General features: G+C 40.5%; 1 protein-coding gene across 2 annotated transcripts in view; it reads left to right on the top strand.

Annotated features, from left to right (window-relative positions):
- The window catches only part of KLF7 (KLF transcription factor 7), a 122,483-nt gene that overhangs the window by 79,488 nt on the left and 30,593 nt on the right, over nt 1-12,402 (top strand). The window lies entirely within an intron of this gene.

Below are 12,402 nucleotides of genomic sequence, written 5' to 3'. Positions count from 1 at the left end.
CTTCTACTTAAATGTTATGGTACAACAGCACTGCAGTGCAATTGCCAAGGTGTGAACACAGCCTAAAAAGAGAGACTTGAAAAGCATGGTGCACTCCAGGAGATGTCATGTATTGTTGTGTATACAGAGGCATTTTCCATTAAAGCATCACAATAGAGGCTGTAATAGAGTTTACAGCCACTATACACAGGGCTGTGCTGTGTGCTTGAGCCTATATATTAGGTAATAGAATGGACTTTACCAATAGGTCCTACCTACTACTACATGGGTATTTATTATGGGCACTCTGCTGTAGCCATGCTAAATAAGCATAGTTACTAGAAGAAGAAGTGGCATACAGGTAATGTAGCCAAGAGATCACAGAAGACAAGATGCAGAAATGGAAAAGATCAGGCAGCAGATACATTTGAAAACTGAACATGAGCCAGAAATTGATTCTTTCCTCCTCTCCTGTAGTTTTTTCAGCAGACAGTTTAAGCCAATTAGTAAGGATTATCTCCTGAAAATCATAAAATCTTCAGAGCATCCAGAGATATATATAACAGTACAGAAATGTGCAATCCCAGCTCCGAATGGTGTCTTCAAAGAAAAGGCTCGGCATTTACAGTAAACACAATGCAGTCATCCTAGCCTTCCCGGTCTGTCTGATCAGAGAAAATGTAAGCTGTGTCCCATCTCTCATCTGCATGGCAAAAATAGACGGCCGAGAAAAGAGGCACAACCAAGCCGAGTTCTGGATTTAGCTTGGCGGTCCCTATTCTCTTGAATTCTGTCATCTTATGTAAGAGTGAGTGCATGTGTCTGTCTACATAGTGGTGTGTGTACTCAAATGTGTGTGTGTCTGCATATCTGTGTGTACATGAATGTGTATTGTGTGTGTGTTTACATATGTGTATTTGTGTGTCTACATATCTGTGTGTACATGAATGTGTATTGTGTGTGTCTACACATCTGTGTGTACATAAATGTGTATTGTGTGTGTGTTTACATATGTGTATTTGTGTGTGTGTGTGTGTGTGTGTCTACATATCTGTGTGTACATGAATGTGTATTGTGTGTGTGTCTACATATCTGTGTGTACATGAATGTGTATTGTGTGTGTTTACATATGTGTATTTGTGTGTGTCTACATATCTGTGTGTACATGAATGTGTATTGTGTGTGTTTACATATGTGTATTTGTGTGTTTGTGTGTGTGTCTACATATCTGTGTGTACATGAATGTGTATTGTGTGTGTTTCTACGTATTTGTGTGTACATGAATGTGTATTTTGTGTGCATGTCTAAATATTTGTATGTGTACAAGCTTGTATTTGTATACTGTATATGTGTACATTTTTGTGTGTGTCTACATATGTGTTTACATGTATGTGTACTTAAATATGTATTCCTGTACATATTTGTGTGTGTGTATGCATGTACATATTTGTGTGTGTACATATGTGTGTACGTGTGTGTGTATACATGTACATATTTGTGTGTGTGCATATTTGTGTACGTGTGTGTATACATGTACACATTTGTGTGTGTGTGTGTACATATTCGCTATAAAGAATATTGTTACCTCTCCTTTAGTAAATATTTGATTCTATGGGGTAACAATTCTGGAGCACAATTTCTTAAAAACCTGCTTTGTGCTGTTTATCTGTTAATCCTACTGGAAAGACTGGATGTTGTCCAGTCTAATTAGAGATGAGTGAACCTGGAGCATGCTCGAGTCGATCCGAACCCGAACTTTCGGCATTTGATTAGCGGTGGCTGCTGAAGTTGGATAAAGCCCTAAGGCTATGTGGAAATCATGGATATAGTCATTGGCTGTATCCATGTTTTCCAGAGCTTTATCCAAGTTCAGCAGCCACCGCTAATCAAATACCGAATGTTCGGGTTCGGATCGACTCGAACCCGAACCCGGTTCACTCATCTCTAGTGCTAATGTGATCACATCTTATGGACAATCTCATATGTCAGTGTATTCATATTATTCCAGGAGGAATAACAGAGGAACAGCACAGTGCACAATCCTTCTGTCAATGTAACACCAGCATCTTTCTGTTCAGTCGGGAGAGAGGTGAGCTAAGGAGAGAGGGTAACTGTGAGGGGCACTGTGCACAGCAAGGCCACTGAGGATGGCAAATGTTATAGGGCACTATGGCTGGTAAATGTGATGGGGCACTATGGCTGGTAAATGGGATGGGACACTGTGACTGGTAAATGGGATGGGGCACTGTGACTGGTAAATGGGATGGGGCACTGTGACTGGTAAATGGGATGGGGCACTGTGACTGGAAAATGTGATGGGACACTGTGACTGGTAAATGTAATGGGGCACTGTGACTGGTAAATGTGATGGGACACTGTGGCTGGTAAATGTGATGGGACACTGTGGCTGGTAAATATGATGGGGCAATATGGCTGGTAAATGTGATGGGGCACTGTGGCTGGTAAATGTAATGGGGCACTGTGACTGGTTAATGTGATGGGACACTGTGACTGGTTAATGTGATGGGACACTGTGGCTGGTAAATGTAATGGGGCACTGTGGCTGGTAAATGTGATGGGACACTGTGGCTGGTAAATATGATGGGGCAATATGGCTGGTAAATGTGATGGGGCACTATGGCTGGTAAATGTGATGGGGCACTGTGACTGGTAAACGTGGTAGGGCACTGTGACAGGTAAATGTAATAGGGCACTGTAACTGGTATATGTGAGGGGCACTGTGACTGGTAAATGTAATAGGGCACTGTGACTGGTAAATGTGATGGGAACTATGAGAGGCAAGGTGACCAGACGCTGTGTATGACACGACTGATGGGGTTTAGGCTTAATGGCTGTAACATATGATGGGCCACTGTGGCTGGAAGTATGATGGGTGCTGCAGCTGGTGATATGATGGCCGGGCACTGTAGCTGGTTACTGTACTATATCATGTCATATTGTCTGTAAAAACTATATAGTAAATCTTTTTCGCTTCATTTTGATGCTTTTTCTTTTTTTTTAATCAGTTCTTTGTGTCGTTTGATGAATTGGTATGCATTCAGTGAATCATGATATTGCTGAGTCAAGATAGCAAAATAGATTTGTCTGCGGTCCTGCACACTGTGTTCCATTCAGCTCTGCTACATCTGTATGCAATAAACATATTCATGCGACATTCCACTAAAGACATTGTTACAAAGCCATGTCTTCTATGGAAGAGACTTGTTTGGTTTCCAAGCGCACAGGATTTAATTGATTTCTTTGTATTATTTTCCATGAACATTTTCCATGAAATAGTGATGGGGTTAAATTGTAAATTTAGGTTTCCCTTTACCCTCCAGAGACTTAAATAATAACAAGAGGAGGTGAATCAACTATAATTAGGGTTATACAGAGATCCAGAGGAAGGTGTTACAGAAGGAGAAGGAGCTGAGGAGGAGGAGGAGGAGGAGGGGGCGCCATGATGATGACTGTTGCCTAGTAACCCCTTCAGCAGTAGATGCCGTCTGTTAATTGGCCAGCCTGCTAGAAGCTGGGTGCCGGCCTTAGCTTGCTACTCAGCTGTTTCTTCTGTTGCTAGACTACTGCATCTCTTCTCTTGCTTGCTCTACATTCTGACAGCTAATTGGCTGGCAGGCTGGTTGGTGTTTCTGCCGGGTACCAGTCTGAGCCTGCATCTCGGCTGTTATCCCTGGAGGCAGGAGGGGGAGGGGGAGCGAGAGGGAGTGAGAAGGATATGTCAGCAATTAATGGAGCACAAGTGTAAATTCTACACAATGTCTGCCACCTGCGGCCCCCCTGAATCAGCCTAAAAAAAACAACAAATCCTTTCTGGCCCTGAGCACATCACAAGCCTGTCTTTCCCGGATTAGCTTTGTGACTTTGTTAAAGCTGGATGTCATGTTTTTTTTTTTTTTTTGTAATTTCATTTCTTACTGGAAATGCACATAAATTGACTTTTATCTGCAGTCCCCAGATTCTATGGCAAAGAAATGGTTAAATACAGTAAATAGTTGCAATGTTTCAGGGGGAGGACAAGTTTGTTATTTATTTATTTATTTTTTATAGTTTTGTTGGACATTTGTTGCATAAAAAAATAATAATAACGATTTGTGCAGCTTATCAACGATTTGTTCATTTTATAAACGTATAAACATTTCGGCAAGACAGAAAGTGCGACAGGATCTAAAGTGGTATATTAAGTGGTATATATATATTTTTTTTTTGCTAAAGTTTTTGTGTTTTTTTCCCGCCCATGTATCTTTTTCATTAAATCATTTCATTTCTGTTGAAGTATATGAGGAGGGAAAAAGAATATGCGTACATGTTTATACTTGTTTTTTTGTATGTGTCTTTTTTTTGCCCACAGAGACTTACAGAGATCTGTAGGAGAGAAAGGGCTAAAAAAAAAAAAAAAGCGCCAGTCAGGGGACAAAAAATACTATAAACAAAAAAAAAAAGCATAGTAGATATGAAGTTTTTATAACTCCCTAATGACTCCCAGCTATAAAAGGAGTGAGGTCAGTCAGTGTCCATATTGAGCCATTTTAGAACAGATCCATTATAGCTGTCAAAGCTCTGTTATAAATGAAAGCCCCGGTGCTAGTGTGAACGGAGCCTCAAGTTTCTGGGGGCTGCAATGCAGGCAAGTTATGGATCTTTTATTTCGCCCCATAAAAGTCAATAAAGATAGATTAAATACCAACATAGACATGATGGCAGTGATGACATTATGTGCAGTATTTGTCCTGTCTGTCATTCATTGACGATGATGATGGAAAGAAAGTATAAAATGGATCATTGCCCTAAAGATGTAGGATGCTCCATTTTTTGACCCTTGTAAAGCACAGATCTGGCCGTCCTGGTGCAACCTTCACACTTTAAGAGAAATTCAACTGCACTAGATTTGTTATCTCTGAATGAAAATGTTCATACAATACATTTGTTTCATGCTGCATGGGCATGGATTATTATAGGGCTTTTTTTTTTATAAATGGGACTCTAATGTAAATCTACCCTTACATACTCTATTACAGGCTCTATAAAGCTGGGGTTACATGACGACTTTAGTCCAGCGACAACAAGTCTCATCAAGCTTATGCAATCAAAATATTTTGTGCGACATGTCTTTAACTTGCCTGTACTTGTCACACTACATCATTACAGTTGCGACTTGGCTTTTAAAGGAAAACTCCTTACTCACCTCTCCCCATGCCCCTGCTGGGCTCTGGGATCTCCTTCACAGCCAACCTCATGACCCGGTTGATGGACTGGGGTGGGACACCACTGAAGTCACTGATTCGCTGCGCGGGCAATCCATCAGCCTGGTTGGGTATATTGTCCAGAATCCTGACATCATCGGAAGTCGGGAGGAAAATGCCTTACGGCGGGCGTCCCAAAGCCTAGCACATTGCAGGCACGGAAAGATTTTAGTAATGATCGTTTATTATGTTCCCCCCCTCCCCCCGCCCCTGTCGGCTGTCAATTTTATTATTTTTTTTAAATCGCGGAAATTGTCCTTTAACAAAGTAGCCAAGTCAAAGAGTAGCCACAGATATCTTATTTTAAGGTCTATGGTAGTAACTTGTTATATGTGACCAAAAATCTACCAAAATATGGATACTTTCAACTGCCAGATGGCAGTCATGCAGTCACTGCCACGTCACAATGCAACACCATTCACTAATATTAGGTCCTATGTCTTACAGTCTTTGTGTTACACATCCAAAGCCCCCATGCCTAGCCTAAAATCATTATATTAATAATATAAAGCATCTTATGCAAAATAAAAAAGACCCAAAATATCCTTTTTAAGAGTTCTTTTTATACATTTTTGCTGTCAGCACTGAACAATATGTGCACAGTTCTTGTAGAAGTCAGACATTAAATTGTCTATTTTCTTGTAATAAGATGTATTTTGCAGTGTTATTTCATGTAAACAAGAAGCGTGGCTCTCTAGTCTGTATTTAGCTAGCTGCGCTATTGTACTACAATGAAAAGCATTTAGAAGGTGCACTGCTGGCTGCACTTTTCATCCTTCTCTTTAATTCAGACGAGGATGATAACTAAGGGGAGGGATGGAAATAGTAACTTAAAGCTTCTTAAGACTGCACATAGGCAAGATTTTATTTTTCTTCAACGAACTTAAAAAATATAAATAAATGTCTGTGCGTGTAATAGCACAGACAGCGAGTGAGGAGCAAGTGAGCACTGACCTGACAGATCGGCGCTCCTAAATATCGGGACTGTCAGCCAAGCAGGAAGACGGGGTGAAAAGGTAACAGCTTTACAATGGCTTGGGAAAGCCTCTTTGAAACTTTGCTTTAGAGCATAAAAGCATTTTTCTACATCCTGAAAGCACAGACAGATATATGAAAGGTACCCGGTGTCTCCTTGTCCTAACAGTGTCAGCAGTTTAAAATGTGAATTGCAGCTGACAGATTCCCTTTAAAGGAGACCTGTCACCCCCCGTGCCGGGGTGACAGGCTCCTGACCCCCCGTTACAGCCCCCTATACTCACCTGATCCCGCCGGGTCCCGCTTCCTGATCCGGTCGGGTCACGGAGATATGAGTGCCCGAAGCCCGGCGCGCACGCTCGCAGGAGAGTCCGACGCTCATAGAGAATGAATGGGGAGTCCGATGCTCCGTCATTCTCTATGGGCATCGGACTCTCCTGTGAGCACTCCTCTTTAAGTGATTCCATAATTTTTACTTATTAAGTCATTGATTTTGGTGACAATCTGCATCTAAATTCCATAGTTGTAATTTTACTGCTGTGGATTGGCCTAAGGATCCCTACATAGATTGTAGTTTGGTGAAGCTAATCCACAACTTTTGTGTCAGAGCATCTGAATGTGCATAAAATACCCCATGTGCATGCACTGCCAGTCACATGCTTTTAGGTTCTGTAAGGATTTTGGAGATTCTGGACAGAGTCTATAACATTTAAACATGGCATTATGGGTCATTTTATTAACAGCAGAGTGACCGGAGCAAATCGTTAGGTGTCACTGTCGTTATAACTTTCAAAAACTAGATCAGTAGATATTATATGAAGCAAATTTGCAATGTACATTCATATTTTTTTTCTTTTTAGTTATAATGCTGTAAAGCAAAGCTGTACTTACTTGTATCCAGGTCTAGTCATCTGAAGGCAGATTTTTAGTCTTGTGATGGCTAAAAAAAGAGATGAAACACATGAAGTCCCGGCCAGTACAGAGAGTCACGGCTCAATGTGTCCATCATTTAAATTAGTTCTCTGTAAGTCAAAACACAGGAAGTGCCTTGTTTTCCTTGATATCTAAAAAAATATTAATTAATTATAATTGCAAACTTGCTTTATATCACATCCCCTGCTGATTTAGATTTTTAAAGTTATAACGACAGGTGCACTTTGAACTTACCAAAATGCAAAACATTAGGGCATGCTTTGCATAGATGCTGAACAAGCAAGGGATGCTAGTAAATTTCAGAAGTACTTTGAAATACAATAAATGTATACATTTAACATGAAGTTCAATGCTTCGTATTATTATACATTGAATTAGTATTGCTCAATCTGTCCCTATGTGCTTCTTTTTTATTGGCAGTGTCCACATGGTGCAGATTAAAAATGATTTTCTCTTCTTGCTACGTATGTTTATGTAACATGAGGTATTTTGGGATCTGTAAGACAAGTGAGAAGAGTATTCTCACCTCCTCTGCTGTAGCTCACTGTTTTCAGCTTCCTTCGCATAAGGTGTAATTGCAAGAAATTGCAAGATTCCTTTTTCTTTTTTATGGTGTTATATTTACAGTTCTGTGTCCTTATTTGTCATATATTATTCCTTTTTATATATTTAGCCTGTAACTTGAGTATTGAGAGTATCCCAACATCCTGAGACATCATTGCGATCATCAAAGATCTAGAACATAGGTTGGCAACCAATCGATTGCTGAGGGGTGTAGAGTAGAAGGTGGGTTCCCATACTTTGGCTCTGTAAAGTCTATGAAGCCAGGTGATAATTATGGGCATGCTAATGGCCACAGACATGTAGAAAGAGGTAGAGAGGAGATGTGCTGTCAGATTAGGCATTTAAAAAAATGAAATATGAAATGCAAATTATTAGTCTGCATCTATATACACAAATGAAAGTACCGAATAGTGTGATCTCCAGCTGCAACTATGACATCTGCAGACTATAAAAAGGTACTGCACTAAGTGACCCAGTCCATGCAATTACTACTACTAATGTAAATTTTCAGTTATATATTCCGCAGCACTTTACAATTCTTGGGGTACATACAGGGACAAAATCAGACATTACAGAGATATACATGTATTTATCAGGCCGAACATGAGGAGTGAGTCATTATTTTTTGAATAATTTATAACAAACTAGAAACCTTGTCTTACATAACATTTAAGGGATACCTCAGTAAAGCAGCTTTTGTCCATCCGGCTGCCATTTCCAATATTGACCTGACAAAAGGAAAAGAGATATATACTTATTAAGTAATCCATGGTTAAGGGCTTAAACTCGGATTCCATTTTTTCCTACATTGATGGCTTAGACCAAAAGTGTTGTCCTTCATTTTTTACAGTCCCCATAAAAATGATCTGCTTAAAGGTTTTCTCCCATAAAGAACCTCCAGTGATTCGCTATGATCTGCTAAGAAACTTGGAGGTATTAGCCTATAGCACCACCACAGCTTAAATAAAGCATTACATTTTGGCCATCTGGCTGTCCATACAATCCTTAGATAGAAGTCGAACACGACATGGAGAGAAAGGAACGGCTGCACATCCCATCTATGGCTGATACTAATGCCGCTAGGCCTATTTTCAAATTCAACACCAGGGTGTCTGTATATAATTTGATCAAACCATAATAGCCCCGTGTACCACGTGCAGGTCCCCTGGTTCACACGGGTCCCTACGCTAATACCTTATTCATACTTGTGTTGTTTGGGGGCAGCCTTCCCTGACGGTGGTGCTGGCCGGGTTTTGGTGGGGCATTTTGGGTTTGGTCCTGTGACATTGGGGTTGCAGGACCATTCCATGGCCTCCCTTCCCTGCATTGCACGCTTCGCAGGGTTGGCGGTCACTGAACGACACGGTGTGCAGTTAGCGTGGGGACCTGTGTGAGCCAGGGGACCTGCACGTGGTACACAGGGCTATTATGGTTTGATCAAATTATATACAGACACCCTGGTGTTGAATTTTGGAATGGGCCTGGCGGCATTGATGTCAGCCATGGATGGGATGTGCGGACGTTCCTTTCTCTCCATGTCGTGACTTAGATAGAAGTGCCTTAGTGAAGAATCTTGTTATGTGCAATGGGCAGGCACAAAGTTTACAGTATTTCAGCCGTACTAGAAACAATGATGTTGTGCTGGTCTCCATGATCACAACACCCTGCAACTTCTTTTTTGCATGGTTACATCAAACATTTGGTGTATCTGACCCCCATTCCCTCATCTACCCCCCTTCCCCCAGCCACAGAATATGAATGACTTGAGACAACTAAAACAATGGATTCCATATCCAAGGATATGCTGGCACACGTCTGGACAGATCTGGACCACCGCCTAGACATCTGCCATGTCACCAATGGAAATCACTTTAAACATTTGTAATGTATAGACAAAACTTGGATAGACTGTGTGGCTTCTCATGTTTTACATGTGTTATGTTTTCTCGCTTATGAATATTGAGGCTATAATTTTATATCCATCAACCTGTAGAAAGTAAATTCTTGAGCATCCAGATTGTAAACAAAACATAGGAATGTATGGCAGGAGGAAGCTAGCAAACATCTATAATATATAAAGGGAAAAAATAATCGTGCAAGGTCATTTTCCCCTATATTGCCCTGTATAATGTATACATGGTCATAGCTTCTGCTGCACAAGCAAAATACTAACCAAGTATGTTGTTGTAGTGTAAGGTCCCAAATGCAAAATGTTCATATTATTAAAATGGTATGATCACAGGTGGTATCATTTATAAATGAAAGGCCATCTCCATATACCTTACATTGTTTCTTTTCTTCTGGGACTTTAGAAGCCTATAGGAAGCTGATCAAATCCTGACATCTCAAATGACCCAGGAGAAAACTGAGCCTATTATATACTGCAACAAAAAATCCATTTTCTAAAAAAAAGACTAATGCATATTATAGATGACACTTCCAAATGGATAGTTCCATGTCTTCTGCATTACATAATATGATCATGCAAAATGGATTAACAATTTAGTTCTGCTCTCCTCCATATATTGCGCCAGCCTCCTGGTTTATTAGCCGAGACTGAAGTAGCCATAAAATATTTTGTACCTACCTCTTTGTGCTTCCGTTAGCTGAAAAGTATGTTTTTCTTTTTAAAATGATGTCTGTATATTCTAGTAAATAAATTGTGATATTCAAATGCATGCTAATAGACCTATACAATCTAGATTTTTGCGCTTCCTTCTATAACAACATAAGGGGTAGTGAAGATGATTGTACTTTTGGACTTCCTGAGTCCTGCTGGTTGAATGTTGTATTTAAAACCTTCACGTGACTTATTTTTCCTAACATATAACATATTTGTTACAGTGTATCAGTCAATATTTCATATTGAATTGAATATGGCAGCAACTAGGGATGAGTCTTGTTAGAATGCTTGTCAGACTGCTGGCTTTCAAGTCTGTGATGCTCTGTGACGCTCCTCCCTGGGTGCTGGAAAAATCTGGATCCAGTCCTGGAAAACTCCCCCCAGTTTCCCAGGGCTGGATCCAGCTTTTCCCAGCACCCGGAGTGGCACAGAGCAGCATTCCTACTGTAAATTCACGCATCCCTAGCAGCAACACAAATCTTTTCTCTTCCCAAGGTTCAAGTCTAATTGGTCTTTTTACAATGAAAGAAGAAACTTTAAAGGCGTTGTCCATCCTAAACTATTAATCTATGATGCTGAGGGGAACATGAGTTCTGTATACTTATGACTCGCGCTCTGCCGCAGCCGCCGCTTCCCTGGCCGCCCACAGTCCTCAGTCTATAGTCCTCTGCAGCTGTCCTCTTTTTCACAATTTCCGCTGACATATTGTTCTAACAGGACGCGCAGCAAAGACAGGATTATACTGTCTGCATGTTGGAGTTTCATTGCAGTAACACAGTGACAGGATGCAATAGCAAAAATAGACTGCAATGAGTGAACACAGTCTTAGAGAAAAAGTGTTAGGGCCCTATTAAAATAAGGCGATTATCTGTCTAATCAGGCCGGTTTGGGCAGATATTATCCTGTGTAATAAAGACAACAATCTGCCGAGGACACAATCATTGGCTAATCATTGTTTTTCATTAGGTTTAAAAAACATAGGCTGCCGACCATGCATCACTCCATGTAATAGGAGGCACAAGGTCGGCGACTAATGAAAGTGTAGAGAAAATAATAAAAGCTATATTTTACCTCTCCACATTCCCTGGTGTCTTTCCAGCTTCTACCAGCTCACTGCAGCCACTGCTAAAGCCTCTGAAACAGTCTCTGCAATAAAAGGCCACTTAGCCAGTCACTGGCCGTGGCTCTGTCACATCTCGGTCAGTGATTGGCTGAGATGTCTCAGAAGTGCCAGAGGCGGCTGCAGGGAAAAGCCCGAAGAATGGAAGGAAACCGAGGAGAATGAAGAGGTAACATATTTGCTTTATTACTTTATATATATGCAACAAGTGCTGCATTGACATCACTAATGATGTCCATGCAGTCCTTGCTATGCAATCCACCAGCCTTGTAATAGGCTTGGTAACCAAGCGCCAATCTCGCAAATTGGTGCTTGCTTACATAGTGTACTTACATAGACCCTTAGGCTACTTGTTATGTCTACAGAAATCTCCCTTATGTCCAAAGTTATGCAATTTTCATGCGTTTTTTTTCCTTTATAGAAAAATTAACATGCATTAAAATTTTACATGTATGTTATAGTATTTCGCCATTTTTGCTGCCATGTGTTGCACATACACATAGTCAGGGACAACACTGTATATCATATTGTGTAGTGTAAATCTAGTAGCCATTTTTACATTCTCTATCATAATTTGCCCTTTCGACTAATCAAAATACTTAATGAGCATCTGTGGGATAGGAAATAAATCCTTCTGATGAAGGAAAGAACACCCTAATTCACTTCCAGTCTTAAGGTTTGTAAATCCCTTAACACTAGCAGGATTATTACAGCAATAAACATTTCTTGCTCTGTCAGGCACGCAAGGACTGCAGATATCACAGCTTCTCAAGTCATTTATAAATCCTTTCAAAGTTATTGTATGTGTGCACAATTTCCTTGTCAACACCACAAACTGCTCAAAGTGCAAGTCTTGTCCATAACTTTAAAGGGGCTGTCCAGGGATGTAAAATTTTAAAATATGGCTGGTTGTATAAAAATAAAAAATAAGTTATACTCACTCCCCA

This window comes from Dendropsophus ebraccatus, chromosome 9 (genome assembly GCF_027789765.1).
Source record: "Dendropsophus ebraccatus isolate aDenEbr1 chromosome 9, aDenEbr1.pat, whole genome shotgun sequence".
Classification (NCBI taxonomy): Eukaryota; Metazoa; Chordata; class Amphibia; order Anura; family Hylidae; genus Dendropsophus; species Dendropsophus ebraccatus.
The sequence above is the reverse complement of the archived record's forward strand: the minus strand, read 5'-3'. Positions and strand labels throughout refer to the sequence as shown.